This window comes from Lissotriton vulgaris, chromosome 3_1, assembly GCF_964263255.1.
Source record: "Lissotriton vulgaris chromosome 3_1, aLisVul1.2, whole genome shotgun sequence".
Classification (NCBI taxonomy): Eukaryota; Metazoa; Chordata; class Amphibia; order Caudata; family Salamandridae; genus Lissotriton; species Lissotriton vulgaris.
The window spans coordinates 360,544,194-360,560,202 of NC_141689.1; positions in this window are offsets into that span (position 1 = coordinate 360,544,194).

Consider the following 16,009-nt stretch of genomic DNA (forward strand, 5'->3'; position numbering starts at 1 on the left):
TTAATTACTAATAACAAAAATAAAAATAAATACTCAAATTAATTATATTTTAAAAAATTAATACTACATAAAAACATTAATAACTATTTTACTTTAATAAATTAATATATTAATAACTATATTACTTACTAATAAAAAAATAATAATAATAATAATAATAATAATAATAAATAGAAATATATATATTTATATATATATTCGTTGTAACAGTACCTGCGTTGTAACAGCATAAGTTGTAAATGTATGCGTTGTAATAGTAGCTGCGTTGTAAAAGATGCGTTGTAACAGTACTGCGTTGTAAAAAATGCGTTGTAACAGGTGTATACCACTTGCACTGAGTGATATTTGGAGTGTATGTTGCGTTGAGCGCAGTGTAAATATGTAGTATTTAATTATGTGGCACTGAGTGGTATTTAGAGTGTATGTTGCATAGAGTGCAGTGTAATTGCTCATTGACAATTGTGTGTACTTCAGGGGAGAGAAGGGATAGTGAGGAGAAAGGAGAGATGGGAGAGGGGAGGGGAGGGAAGGGAGAGTGAGGAGAGAGGGGAGGAGAGAGGGGAGGGGAGAGCGAAGAGCTGGGAGAGGAGAGAGGGTAGAGAGGAGCGAGGAGAGGGGGGAGGGGAGAGTGAGGAGAGGAGAGAGTAAGGAGAGAGAGGGAGGAGAAGAGAGGGGAAAGTGGTAAGAGGGGAGAGTAGTGAGAGGGGAGAGTGGTGAAAGGGAAGAGTGATGAAAGGGGAGAGTGGTGAAAGGGGAGAGAGGTGAGAGGGGCGAGTGGTGAGAGGGACGAGTGGTGAGAGGGTAGAGGGGAGGGTGGTGAGTGGGGAGATTGGTGAGAGTGGGGAGAGTGGGGAAAATGGTGAGTGGTGAGAGGGGAGAGTCGGAAGAGTGGCGAGAGTGGGGAGAGAGAGGAGAGAGAAGAGAGAGGAGAGAGAGGAGAGAGGAGAGGGGAGAGAGGGAAGAGGGGACAGAGAAGAGAGTGGTGAGTGGGGAGAGTGGTGAGTGTTGAGAGTGATGTGAGAGGGGGCCGTCTCCTTAGCCCGCTCTTTAATCCGTGGCCTTAGTGGCTCAGTAAAGTGCCTCGAGGCCATGACAGGGTCATTCCAAGTGTTCACTCAAAGAACACGTTTTTAAAGTGCCTGTGTTTGTGTAGCTCAACTGTTAATCATGACAGGAGGTGAGGAAGTGTGTACCCCAAGGCCAACCGCATTCTTAAAGGCCTGGTTTTGTTAACAGTGGAATGTGCGGCCTCGTGAGACACATGAAATGCGGAGCCTCGGGCCCTCGAGAGACACACGTGAAATACGGAGCCTCGGGACCACGAGAGACACACGTGGTAAGCGCAGCCTCGGAGTCTCCTCTGCCATCACAAGGCTGTGCTCATCTCAGCTCAGGGGGTTTAGTGCCTGCTGCTGAGGTCTGTCACCAGCCTGATGAATGCTATGTCTGCTCAGACTTTCACCATTCTGCGGTCGATAAGATGCGTGCTGCTGGGGTCTGTCTCTTTCCTGATGAAGGTTATGCCCGCTCAGCCTTTCATCATTCTAAGGTCGATAAGATGCGCGCTGCTGGGGTCGGTGATGGTAGCCTGTAGCACGCACACACTGTACCCAATGGCGCAGGCAGCCCGTACAGCCCCTGGGCAAAGCTGGCACAACGGGTGCTGAAGGCGTGCACTCAAGTGTTTGCTTTTGGAGTTTTGGGATTCTTGACACAACCAACGGATATTTATTTATTTATTGGCTTCTCTGTGGCGCTGCTGCCTCTCTTTGCCAAAAGAGCCCACGTCAGACAAGATGAAAGGCGTGCCACGGGTAGTGCCTCGGGTGTCTGGAGGGGGGAGGCGCCCTCGCAGAGGTTCCAAAGTATTCCCACTGTCCCTCCCTCACAGTGCCCCACTCCCCCTCACATTGCCCTCCCGGTGCCAAAAGCCTGAGGTGAGAGCCCACGTCAGACAAGATGAAAGGCGTGCCACGGGTAGCGCCTCGGGTGTCTGGAGGGGGGAGGCGCCCTCGCAGAGGTTCCAAGGTATTCACACTGCTCCCCCCCACACACTGCCCTCCTCCCTGCTTGGGGGGTCCTCTGCCAGGTGGTCCTGCACGTGGTAACTGGACACCCCCTGCATCCTGTCCGGATAATTCCCACTCAGCCCCATCGGGGGCTCCCGGGGCCGTCTGCTGGGTTGGGGTGGGGGCAGGAAGGGGCGGGGTGTCAGTAATACAACAATGATCGCCTCCTCTGATCCAAGGATGGGGTGTTTGAGGGAGGCAGGAGGGTTATTAAAAGGCCTTTATGGGCTGTTAATGTCTGGGCAGGCAGGATACAGCTGAGCACACCTTGTATCCAATCACCCCCCTAGCCCACCTGAAATGTGCAGAGCAGCGCAGCACATGCAGTTCGTGAAACACTGCAGAGTCCTGATGACACCCGGACAAGTGGACAAGAGATGGGGCCGCCGGGCTGCGCTTGTTCATGAGAACCGGGCTCGAGTCAAATGCTGGGAGAAGATGTGGCGTAAGGCCAGAGCTGCCGACCATGGCACTGGGGAACCAGGTTGGAGCCTCTGACATCTGCTCAGCATCCTGTCATTCTGGGCAAATCACTTAGGGGCATATTACCAACAACTAGCGATAATTTTTGTCTCTAACTTGTTTAGAGACAAAAATTATCGCCGCACATCGGCGATTTTTATCGCAGATAAACCTTGCTATTAGCAAGGTTTATCGCAAATGCGATAAAAAACGGCCGCAATGCATGAATATCGCTGAAAAGTCAGCGATATTCATGCATTATCGAGCAAATGCTCTTAGCCATGTTATCCACCTCCCATTGGATAACATGGCTAAGAACTGCTCAGGGCAGGTGTTAGCTTTTGGAGATATTTGCGCTTAGCGCGAATATCTCCAAAAGTTGGTAATAGGAGATAGCGATGTTAGGGACTGTTTCCAGTCGCTAACATCTTGGCACGCCCACTTTGCATGTCATTAGTGATAAATATCACTGACATGCAAAGCGGGGCCCAAGATGGTCGCTATCTCCTTTTAGCTGTCACTAACTGGTGTTAGCGACAGCTTGGTAATAGGGAGATAATTTTATCTCCGCTTTCTTGGCTTTTAAAGCCAAAAAAGCGGAGATAAACCCCCTTGATAATATGCCCCTTAATCTCCCCGTGCCTAACAAAAACAAGCTGAGGCATTCACACCAAGTTATCGCACTTTCAGTAAAAAAAAAAACACTTTCACGCAATAACATGCCCCCAGGAGGAGCCAAGATGGCGGACGGACAGGACGTGTGAGCTCCCGGCTCCGCGAACCGTCTGCTGTTTTCACGAAATCCTGATATTTATTCTCGCCTACGACGTGAGCAAATGGAGCCACGAACGCGTTGATGCTAATCGCGTTCCTCCGAGGTCCCCGCCGGCTGTTTTGATCGAGGATTTGCAACGTTTGCCAACTTCCGACTCTGCCCCCGGACTCTGCCCTGATCGCCGCCGCCGGACACCGCTGGTTACGTTCGGTGAGACAAGCTGTGGCAGGGCCGGCGTTTAGAGGAACGTTGCCGACTGCGGAGGTGGGTGGTTTGACAAAACTCCCTTCAGCGACGGAGTGGGTACTTGTGAGGTTGGGGCCGTGCAAGCGACACTTCCTTTGTTGTGCGGCCAGCGGTCTGAGCGGCCTCCATCTTAGAGCGCCTCCTCCGCCGTGTACCACCCGCATCGACAGAAAGCTGGGGGCTCTCACACCGCGCGGGCCCCGTATTACGAGCCGTGTCTCCCTTGGTGGCTCTGACTGCTGCTCCTCCGCGCTATGGAGTCGCCCCCCCCCTCCGATGTGGGCTAACTGCAGGGATGATGATGGCGCCTGTCTACCTCGCCGAAAAAGCGGATGCTCCCATATCCCCAACACTTGCTGCCTTGCCTATTTTCGAGATGGAGGGTGCTCTGGTGGCGTCGCTGCGCACTGCTACCAGGCCGATGCTGGGAAAAGACCTGAACTATGGCGACATCCTGATAGCCCTTACAGACCTAAAGGCGACATGGCGGCGAAACGCCCGAGAGCTGGAGCGAAAGATTGAAGAAGCTGTGCCTTACAAGGAACGACTGCGGCTGTCTGGCCCCCTACTACCTCTTATTCCTCTCGCGGCGGATACAATGTTGCGACATGAGAATATTGTGGAACGTTCTGTCCCTGGCTACAGTGTCGAGTGTTCCCTTAATGACGAAGCTGCAGTTACAAAGTCTCCTTCCACTCTGAACACTGAGACTTTGCCTCTGCAAGTGCTGCCATGGTCTTTTCTACATTGCTGGAGTGTGTGCCGTTCTGTGGAAAAAAGAATGTGCGTCATTTTGGGCATAGTGATGATCGGTGATTGGGAACACTCGCTTCCTTTTCCTCTGCTTCTTCTATGCCGAGAGCGGCCATCTTGCTCCTTTGTTCTGCCTGCGGTGCACTCGCAGCGGCAGCCATGCTTGGAAGGGTTTCAACGTTCAGGCCAGGGCTGATGTTGTCCCTCTCGTTGATTTTGCCTGATCGACTGGCTGTGACCCGGACTAGAATACTTGCCGATATATTTGGAGTGTTGCATATGTGTAATTCACTATTTTAGATTGCAATTGCTATTACTTACCATGGTCTTCTTCATTTTGGGTTACACGTGATGTATCTGATTTCTGTCCCATCCTAGCGGGGTGGGTGCATGTGCGGGCTGGGGGTCCGGGGATAATTATTGCTGTTGGTGGTCTCAAGCTTTGTTTTTGTTCGGCTGGGGGGGACTCGGGTTGGAACACTATCTTGATATACTTAGGGGCTCTATGTGGGATATCCCTCCTCATTAGTGGCAATGACTTTTGTACTCGTTCTGATATAGTTGATGGGTTGTAGGTCTTGTGCGGGTAGTGGAATCCGGGACTCAGAAATTATGGCCCTCCTCCGGGGTTAGGTATTTCGTGGGAGTTTTAGATTAGATTTCTCTTCTCTTGCTCCCTATATCTAAGGTGACATTATATCTTTTCTTTTCTTTCTTTCTTTTATTTCTTATTCTATATTTCGGGTTTATGGGGCGACAGACGCGCTGCAGGGGGGGGGGTAGGCCGTAGCCTTCGCATGCGTGTAGGGTGGGGGTTGGGGGATGGGTTTTCGTTTCCTTTCTGTTCCTATGGTGCCTTGTTTTTCTCCTTTAATTTATTCCTTCTTTCTTCTATTTTGGGTCCGTGTCGATGTTGCTGGCGGGCGGGTGGCGGTAGATAACTGTTAGGACCTTGGGTCTAATATCCTTGTTGCATACTTTCTTGCTGCCATGCCGCCTGGGGGGTTTTGTCATTTAAGTTGTTGGGCTGTGTCTGCCTATGTCGCTATCACTATATCAAGTCCACATGGACCCTGTTCCTTTCTTTTGGCTTACTTTTCCCTTTTATATTGAAACGAAATAGTTGGACTTTACTAGTTGCTATGAAAACTTTAAAATTAACCTTCATTGCTCCTGAGGCGTGTAAGCACATGATCTACAGTGTAACTGCTGACTACTTGCTAATTGTTATTGCTGTGCTGTTGCGTCACCGTATTGCATGCACCTGTGCTCAACAGTATTTGTGGCCGGCCTGAGGGTTGTGGGCCACTATTTGTACTTTTCTGGATGCACTAATAAAGGTTTTAAAAAATAAAAAAAAAAAATAAATAACATGCCCCCAAAAAAAGAGAAAACATGTCCTGTTGCCTCGTTCCACCCCGTACACTTTCACGGTTAGCCTCCTTCCCAAACAGCCTGACACCCCTGCAGGGATTATAGGGCCTTAGTCACAGAGCGATTTGTCCAGCTTCACAGGATGTTGAGCCTCGTGCCGAGACACGGAACTGGTACCTCGGCTCCAAAGTCGGCCGCTCTAGCTGATAACACCTATTAAAAGCCTCTGCTAGTGACGCTAGAAACTAGTGCAGGAAGCTATCCGGAAGTGCTACGAGCTGACATTCGTGATTTGGAGGAGCTGCATTAATAGGAATTTGAAACAAGCGGCACTTCAACTGAACTTTGCCCCGGGGGGTGGCGGTCCCGGGGGCAGTGTGGGGGGGATTGGGGTCCCCTCAAATTATTTTTTTTAAATATGCCCCCGGGATTTGGTCCCCCGGGAGCTAATTTTAAAAAAAGCAGACCGGGTTTTTTTTTTTCCGCGGAGTTAGCATACCGTACGTGGACCCCAAGATTTAAAAAAATAAAAAAGATGTTTTGGGCCTTGGGGGGCCCTCTGAGCAGGCCTAGGGGGTCAGGGGGTGTTTCTACCCTGCCCCCTTTTTGTGTATTCCACATTTGTTTCTCTGCTTTATTGTGCATCGGTACAAGATGGCTGCCAACACTTCCTGGTTTGGAGTGTTGACAGCCAATTAGCATTCAGCTCGTGCTCGGGAAGGTACAGAGTACAGTAAGCTTACAGTAAGTTTACAGTAAGCTCCTACAGATATACTTATGAATTTACTTATGATTTTCTCATGAACTACTGAACGGATTCACACCATTTAACAAAAAAAGGGTAATCTGCGAACCGAACTCTACCCAAAACGTGTTTTTCCCATGCAATTTCCCATAGGGAACTTTAGACACTGCTACAGCCCGAACTGCTGAACGGAATTACACCAAATTTGGCAAAAAGGTAGCTCTTGGTTCAAAAAGATCCCTTTTTGTAAATGGTGTAAATCCCTTCAGTAGTTGCTGAGAAAATAAAAAGTAAAAAAACTATATATCTATAGCCGCGCAGGATCTACGCACCCTCCCGATCACAAGCTTTATGGTAATTGGCTGTCAGCACTCCAAACCAGGAAGTGTTGGCGGCCATCTTGTGCCTCGGTAGAACCATGGCACAAGAAATCAGTGAAACAAATGCAAAAAACTAAAAAAGGGGGCAGGGTAGAAACACCCTGACCCCCTAGGCCTGCTTAGGGGGTCCCAAAAGGACCCCCAGGGCCCAAAAATGTATTTATTTTTTTTAATCTGCAAAATTCACGCAGGGTGCGTGGATCCGGTCACGGAAAAAAGCCTGTGCTTTGTTAATATTTAGCCCCCGAGTGGGCCAAATCCCGGGTGCAATCTTTTATTGTAATTGGGCGCCCAAAGGGGCCCCGCCAGCCCTGGGCTTTTAAAACATATTTGCAGGGGGTTCACCGCCACCCCCCGGGGCTTTGGAACTGATTGGGTGGGTGGGCTGAAAGTCCCCCCAAGCCCTGGGGACCGCTATCCCCTGGGGCTTTAATTTTTAACGTGGGGGGCATCCAACTACCCCCATGACCCGGGGATCACCACCCCGGGGCTTTTTTTAAAATAAATAAACCTGTGAGGGAGGCTTGAGCCCCCCCCACACGCCCCAGGGACCGCCACCTCCCCGGGGCACTAAGTATTTAATTTTGGGGGTCCGTTAAGGACCTTCCTATCTCAAGATAATTACACTCGACCTTTGTGCACTGTTGCTAATGTGTTTTTCGACCTTTTTAACTCAACTTTATCTTATGTTCATATGCAACTTATTCCATTTCTTTTGATAAAACAATCTATTAATTATAATCAAGAACTAAAATTATTGCGCATACACAAAAATTGCTTCAAAATTCAAATTTTATCCTAGTTATTTCAACGAAATCATCACATATAACAATTTAAAGTCTCATTGATACATAAATAAAATTAACAACACTTTCTGTTGATTCCAGTCAATGCCCAATGCATTTCCAGCCCAACGGGCCCTTCTTCAGGGGCCTGAAAACAAAACAAATACAAAACTTTATTAGCTGTACATTCCTTCAGATACCTAGTTGGGTTCGTTTTTAGTGCATCAACACCACAATGGGTTACAATGTTTGTACAAGTTGTTTTGTTTAAAGATTGATACCTGTGCAAAAATACATGCAAAAGCAGAAAAATATAAAGAGATTAGAAAGAACAAAAATAAAATTCGTGAAAATAACCTGCACCACTCCTGGCCCATACACCCCATAGTGACATCACCCACTCGGCGGTACATTACTCACTCAAATTCCTTTGCGTTAAGATTCCTGTTTCCGTGATAGCTATAAGAAAAGCAACCTTTGCAACTCAGGTTCACAAACAAAACTTCATAGTTAACTCCAACAGCTTATGTGCTTACCTCTTTATTCACACTCCCAATCTCTCAACACTACCCAACGTTCCACTTTCCGAGCACACCGCTCGATGAACCTTAAAGATGAAGAGAAATATAATGAGGACCATCCTCGTTCTTGCCAAACTCTTCTATTCACCCTGACTGTACCACCACACATACCTGCCAAAACGCCCTCTCCGTATCTCCAACCGCTAGCATACGCCGGGATTTCAGAATCTGTATCGCAATCAAGAGCCGCGCTCTAAACAACGCCATGTAACCGGAACCGCCTTGTGTTCAATGAATCAAAATAAACAAAGGACCACTCCACTCTAAATGCGGGCACCATCCTAGAATAGTCAAAACCGCAAAGACTCCGCATTTTTTTACCAGACACTTTCACCAATTAAAAAACTTGCTCAAAATAAAAAAAAAAAGTAAAAGAAAATGAAATGAAAATAAAAGGAAAGGCATATTGCAAATTCAATTTTCAATGAAAAATGTAAAATGTTTGCAGAAACTTCATCATTCAATTCTAACCATGCTACCACAGGGTCAATTATGACAATAAATCACAAGAAACAAATGTAATCAATGTTTTCATTTAGACCCCTCGGTTCCTGTGTGTCTAAACATTTTATCCAATAAATCTCCCTTTGAAGCAGAGATCTGGTTAGATCCATGCCCTCATGTAATTTGATTTTCTCTAGTACTGAAAACTGCATCTGGGCTACGTTGTGTTTCAGCTCAAGCCAATGTTTGGCCAAGTTGCTTTTGATGTTTTGATTTCTAATTGTGCTCTTGTGCTCTGATATGCAGATTTTCAATTTGCGCTCAGTCTTGCTCACATATAATTTTCCACAAGGACATTTTATGTAGTAAATAAGGTTACTAGAATTGCAATCTGAATCATGATGTAATGAAATGGTTTTTCCAGTATGGGGATGGTGTAATGTTCCCCCAACTATTACATTGTGACAATGAACACAATTAGCACATCTTTTCATTCCCATGAATTCTTTATCTTGATGTTGCACTGGCCCACTTGTTAACATTTCCTTCAGATTCTTTGAACGGGTAAATGCAAAAATAGGCTTCTGCACGAATATTCCCTGAAAATCCAGTTCATTTTGCAGTAATTCCCAATGACGGATCACAATATTTTTTATTCTCTGGGAGTTGGTAGAAAATTTTGAGACAAAAACATGCCTCTCCACCACTTTCTTAGGTTTCTGTTTCAAAAGACTGTTTCTGTCAAAAGCCGATATACGATTTTTTGCTTTGTCTAAAACCTCCCTAGGATACCCTTTCTCAACGTATTTCTGACTTTGTGCTTCCAGATGTTTTTCCAAGTCCTGTGGCTCAGAGCAGATCCTTTTTATTCTCACGTATTGTGAAAAAGGAAGGTTGTTTTTAAGATTCTGAGGATGAAAGCTTTGGAACAATAAAGCATTGTTGACATCCGTATCTTTATGAAATATTTCTGTTTGAATCTTCATTGCTTTGAATTTAATTGCAACATCTAAGAATGAGATTTCAGTCTCACTGATGGTATGGGTAAATTGTATTTGTTCATCAATTTCATTGAGCGCTGCAATTTTCTTTTCCAAAAGTTCTCTGCTGTCAATCCATAACACAAAAATTTCATCAATAAACCTGCAATATAAAACTGCATGATCTTTCCATTCGTGGTCGCTGTATATAAAGTCAGATTCAAATTTTGCCATAAAGGTATTGGCGTACGCAGGAGCCCCTGCAAACCCCATGGATGTACCATTCTGTTGTAGAAAAAAGTTGTTGTCCCATTGGAAATAGCTGTGGAATAAACAAAAGTGAAGAAGTTCCAAAATAAAAACTTTATCAGCTCTTATGAAAGACTGGCTCAACAAAGCCCATTCAACAGCTTCTATACCAGATTTGTGTGGAATAGAAGTGTACAAAGATTTGACGTCTATTGTACACAGCAACTTTTGTTTGTTAGGTGTGATAGCCTGTAATTTAAGTAAAAAGTCATTAGTGTCCTTCACGTATGAAGGCCATTGTTGAACAAAAGGTTGTAGAAATTCATCAATTTACTGTCCCAATGGCTCAAAGATTGTGCCGCATCCTGTCACTATTGGTCTCATTGGTGGATTATGAAGACTCTTATGGACCTTTGGGAGCATATAGAGTCGTGGTCTCCTAGGATATTCAACAGATAAAAATTGTTTGGTCGCTGAAGTAATCTGACACAAGTCATAAGCCTGATTAAGAATAATTTGAAGTGTCATTTTTAATTCCTCTGTGGGATCTTTTCCCAGTCGCAAATGTGTGAGTGCATCTGACACATGTTCATCAACTTTGTTCTGATAAAAGCTTCTATCCATAACAATAATGGCTCCACCTTTATCTGCTTTCTGAATCATCACTTTGTCATTATCTTGGAGAGCCTTTAGAATGTTTTTGTCATGAACAGACATATTCTTCTTTTTTGCTTTTTGCATGTTTATTTTCTGGAGATCATACCGCACAGATTTTTCAAAAGCATCTAAAATCTTATGTGACAGTGGTGCTTGATATTTAGATTTTGGTTGAAATTCCAACAGTTCTGCTTCCTCTTTTTCCGGTTGACTTGGTAAGACATTAGAGAAGAAATGTCTTAATCTGAGTACCCTCATGAATTTGAATAATGCAATTTCACTCTGTAGAAGGTTGGTGTCATATGTGGGGACAAACCCCAAACCCTTGTTTAACACTCTTAATTCCTGTGATGTTAGCTCCGTTTTTGAAATATTGATGACTAAATTTATTTCTGACTCCTTGCACGAGCTCCTTCTGCAACTTCAACGGGTTTTCCTGTTGGTTTGGTTTTCCATGGTGGTTGGCTTGAATCCACCACCTTGGATAAAAAATGAGTTGCTCCTGGTGTTTGTTCAACTACTTTTTCGATGGTTTCTGTTGTCTTTTCTTCCAGTATCCGTGTATGTAAAGGTGGTCTGCTGGCACTTAAATCTGTATCAGATGCTATACTCTCTTTGGACGATGTAGTTTTCTTGGGATAAATTCTCCATTGGTCATAGACTTCCGCCCAAGTATAAACTTCATTTAATTTATAATCGAGCGTATCCCTTTTAAATTTCCTCAGTTTGCCTTCCTGAAGTTCTTTTGAATATTTATCCAACTTAGCATTAATTTCATTCAACACCTTTGCCCAATACTCTTTATCCATTTGTTGTTCTAGATTTTGTTTAATTTCTTCTAGTTCCATGGATAGTTCATGAATTGCTTTTACTTATTCTTCAACTAAGAGTAAAATCAAGTCTAAAGAGCATTTGTTCAAAATGGAGTACCACTTCTCCATAAACTCCTTGTTTAGATGAATTCTGTATAACATTGGTTTTATTGGTAGTCTCAAACCTCTTGGAATGTGTTTAACCCTGTGGTACTGAATCAGCGTTGATGCATGAAGTTTTTGATTAACTTCCCTCTTTGCAAAAAATTCCAGTTCTTTAGAGCGCGGCTCTTGATTGCGATACAGATTCTGAAATCCCGGCGTGTGCTAGTGGTTGGAGATACAGAGAAGGTGTTTTGGCAGGTATGTGTGGTGGTACAGTCAGGGTGAATAGAAGAGTTTGGCAAGAACAAGGCTGGTCCTCATAATATTTCTCTTCATCTTTAAGGTTCATCGAGCGGTGTGCTCGGAAAGTGGAACGTTGGGTAGTGTTGAGAGATTGGGAGTGTGAATATAGAGGTAAGCACATAAGCTGTTGGAGTTAACTATGAAGTTTTGTTTGTGAACCAGAGTTACAAAGGTTGCTTTTCTTATAGCTATCACGAAACAGGTATCTTAACGCAAAGGAATTTGAGTGAGTAATGTACCGCCGAGTAGGTGATGTCACTATGGAGTGTATGGGCCAGGAGTGGTGCAGGTCATTTTCACTAATTTTATTTTCGTTCTTTCTAATCTCTTTATATTTTTCTCCTTTCGCATGTATTTTGCACAGGTATAAATCTTTAAACAAAACAACTTGTACAAACATTGTAACCCATTGTGGTGTTGATGCATTAAAAACTAACCCAACTAGGCATCTGAAGGAATGTACAGCTAATAAAGTTTTGTATTTGTTTAGTTTTCAGGCCCCTGAAGAAGGGCCCATTGGGCTCGAAATGCATTTGACATTGACTGGAATCAACAGAAAGTGTTGTTAATTTTATTTATGTATCAATGAGACTTTAAATTGTTATAGGTGATGATTTTGTTGAAATAACTAGGATAAAATTAGAATTTTGAAGCAATTTTTGTGTATGCGCAATACATTTTGTTCTTGATTATAATTAATAGATTGTTTTATCAAAAGAAATTGCATAAGTTGCATATGAACATAAGATAAAGTTGAGTTAAAAAGGTAGAAAAACACATTAGCAACAGTGCACAGAGGTGGAGTGTAATTATCTCGAGATAGGAAGTTTCAGAAGAGGCACGGTTCAGGACAAATGTGTTATCTCTGTAGCATGCTTAGAAAAAACTATTATTATTATTTTTGAAGCAGGAAAAGAAGAGAGTGCTTCTCCGATTTATTTAAACGGTCCGTTAAGGACCCCCAAGCCTCGGGGACCAAAATACCCGGGGCTTTGTAGATGTTGGGAGGGGGCCCCGCGGCCCCCCTCCTGGAGCCTGTGATGGCCCTGGGGTGATGGCCCCAGGGCCGGCTCCGGGACACTGTAGTTTGTTATGACAGGGCGGGAGCCTCATGGCTCCCGCCCCGCCACTGCAAACTGCTTTGGTTTTTGGAAGAGAGAGCAGGAAACCTGCTCTCTCTTCAAAAAACCAAAGAGGATTGCTTTTCCACATGGGAAGCTGCATCTTAGCAGCTCCCCATGTGGAAAAGCAATGCCGGCTCCCGCAGGAGGCGGGGAGCTGGCGGGACTGTGGGGAATTGGGGACCCCCCCATGGTCCCCAACGGAGAGGGCCAGCCCAGGTCCCCTGGGCTATTAGTTGCCCAGGAGGGGGGCCATGCGGCCCCCTCCCCAATTATAAAAAAAATAAAAAATAGAGGAAAGGCCGGCCCTGGGGAATGGGGTCCCCGGGGCCATAAATGGCCTTAGGAAGGGGCCACGCAGCCCTGCTCCAATAAATAATAAAACATTAAAAAAATTGCCATGCCCCGGGGGATGGGGTCCCCGGGGCAAATTATGGCCTTGGGAGGGGGGTCACGCGGCCCCCTTCCAAAATGTTTTTGTAAAAACAAATAAAAAAGGGGTCAGGCCCTGGGGGATGGGGTCCCCAGGGCCAATAAATTAGGAAAAGAAGGGGAGTCACACAGCCCCCCTTCTTAAAAAACAAAAAGTAAAAAAAAGACCAGCATTGCTCGCAGGCCCGCCCCCTCCCTTCAGCACTCTGCAAACATGCCCCCTGGAGCATTTGGAGATGGGGAACTGATTCCTCTTGAATACTGGGTATCCCTGGGGGTCAACTAGCCCACCAGGAACCTCTAGTATGTGCCAGTGAGCTGTGTTGCAGAGAGGTGTTCTGAGGCCACGCCCCTCTCTGAAACGCAGCTCCGTGGTGCTTAATGGAGGAACCTGGTGGGATAGTTGCACCCCAGGGACCCTCAGGATTCAAGGGGAGTTATTCCCCCAACTTAAAATGCTCCACAGGGCTCGTTTGCACAGTGGTGAGGGAGGGGGCGGGGCTTGAGGTGAAATATGTGCAAACATTATGTTATGTTATTAAGTTTTGTAAAGCGCACAGCTGCCCCAGCGAAGGGGCGTCCCGGCGCTGGCCGCGGGAGGGCACAGACACGCATAACAGTCTACTAAAATGGCCGTATATCCTGTCGCCAAAGCTACACTAAAGGGAATAGAAAAGCCTAAATAGCTTTCCTAAAAGGCAAGCAAGCAGTCTATGCCACGAATTTGTTCGGGCAGGGAGTTCCATAGCCTAGGAGCGAGGTAGCGAAAAGAACGTCCACCCGCACTGGAGAGCCTAGCTCTAGGCAAAACCGTCAGGTGTTGCCCTGCTGAGCGTAGCCTGCGTGAGGGGAAATAGGAGGTGAGCAAATTGCTCAGAAGGGCAGGACTAGCAGATTTCAGTATCTTAAAAGATAGACACAATGTCTTGAAATGAATCCGCTTTTCCACGGGAAGTCAATGCAACCTATGGATAGTACTGGTGGCAGAGCAGAAGCGCGGGAGGCCCACCAAGGCTCTGGCAGCAGCATTTTGGACATGCTGCATCCTGAGTATTTCTGCCTTATTTGCCCCCAAAAGGAGGGAGCTAGCATAGTCCAGGCAAGATAGAATAGTTGCCTGAACGATTAGTTGTCATATTGGTGGGTCAAGAAACTTCAGAACGGGCCTAAGACCCCGCAAAAGGCCAAAGCAGGTGGCAGCAACTTGCCTGGTATGGGCTTGAAAAGTAAGAGATGAATCCATCAAGACTCCCAGGTTTTTAACCACTCCCTTGGGCTTGGGTATTACACCCAAGGCAGTAGGCCACCAATGATCGTTCCACAGACTGACGTCTTTTCCAACCAACAGAATCTCGGTTTTGCTAGCATTTAATTGCCGGCAGTTGGTAGCCATCCATTCTGCTACCGCAGTCATTCCTTCTCTAAATCTAGAGGCAATTGGGGAGGATCCTTCAGCCAAGGTAATGAAAAGCTGCGTGTCGTCAGCGTAGGAGACCATAGTAAGGTCCCATAGTTTGGCAACCGCAGCTAGAGGCTGAACATAGAGATTAAAAAGCGATTGGCTTAATGCTGATCCCTGGGGAACCCCCTGATCGATGGGATGGATCTGGGAGAGAAATGGGGCAGCAGACACTCGGAATGATCTCTTGGTCAAGAAAGAGCAAAACCATTCTAAAGCCGACCCCATTACCCCCACCTCCTCTAGCCTCCAAAGTAGGATACAATGGGAGACCGTGTCAAAGGCGGCACTGAGATCTAGCAAAACCAGAGCCGCACTTTTACCAGTATCCAGGACAGACCGCAGATGCTCAGTCGTGGCCAGAAGGGCCATTTCCGTACTGTGACCCGGACAGAATCCATTCTGTGAGAGATCCAGGATGTTATTAGAAATCACGAACTGAGTTAGCACGTTGTTAACATGTGCTTCTGAGATTTTGGCCACCCAGGGGAGAAGGGATATGGGTCTGAAATTCTCAGGTTTGGTTGGATCCAATGTAGGTTTTTTTTAAGATAGGTGAGACCCATGTCTGTTTCCATAGAGCCGGAACAATCCCAGTAGAAAAGGAGGAGTTGATTATTTTGCAGAGCGGGGCCAGAAAGATGGAGAGAGATTCCCTGAATTGCATTGGCCTCAAAGGGTCGAAGAGGGAGCCAGTTTTAATTTTTCTGCTCAGCCTAATAAACTCTTCCTCCGACAGGGTCGGGATAACTGCCAGAGTTACACCGGATCCACTGCCAGACGGCAAAAAGGAAGGAGAGGTGGGGATTTGTGGAAAAGATTGATAGATGGTACGAACCTTTTCCACAAAACAGGTTGCAAGCTCATCGCAATGGCACACAGATGATATAGCAGGTGTCTCAACTTTCCTTGTCCTGAGATCTTTGAGAATCTTAAAAATGCATTTAGCTGGATTAGGACTTGACCTGATTTCATTTGCATAATAGGCAGCCCGAGCTTTACAGATAGATCTGTGATAGTGTTTAATTTTAGCCAGATAACATAGCTTTTTTCCAGACTCATAATCTTTTCTCCAGTCTCGTTCTGCCTGTTTGCATGCTTTCCTTAAAGCGATCAGGGAGTCATTGTACCAGGAGCTAGTGGTAGAAGTTCGTCCCCTGACCCATTTCGCGGGGATCAGGGTGTCTAAGCCTTTCTTAATCCACTCGCAAAACAAACCATAGTCTAGGTCGGTGTCATTCAGAGGGCCTAGCGGGTTGGCATTGAGGAAAGTATGG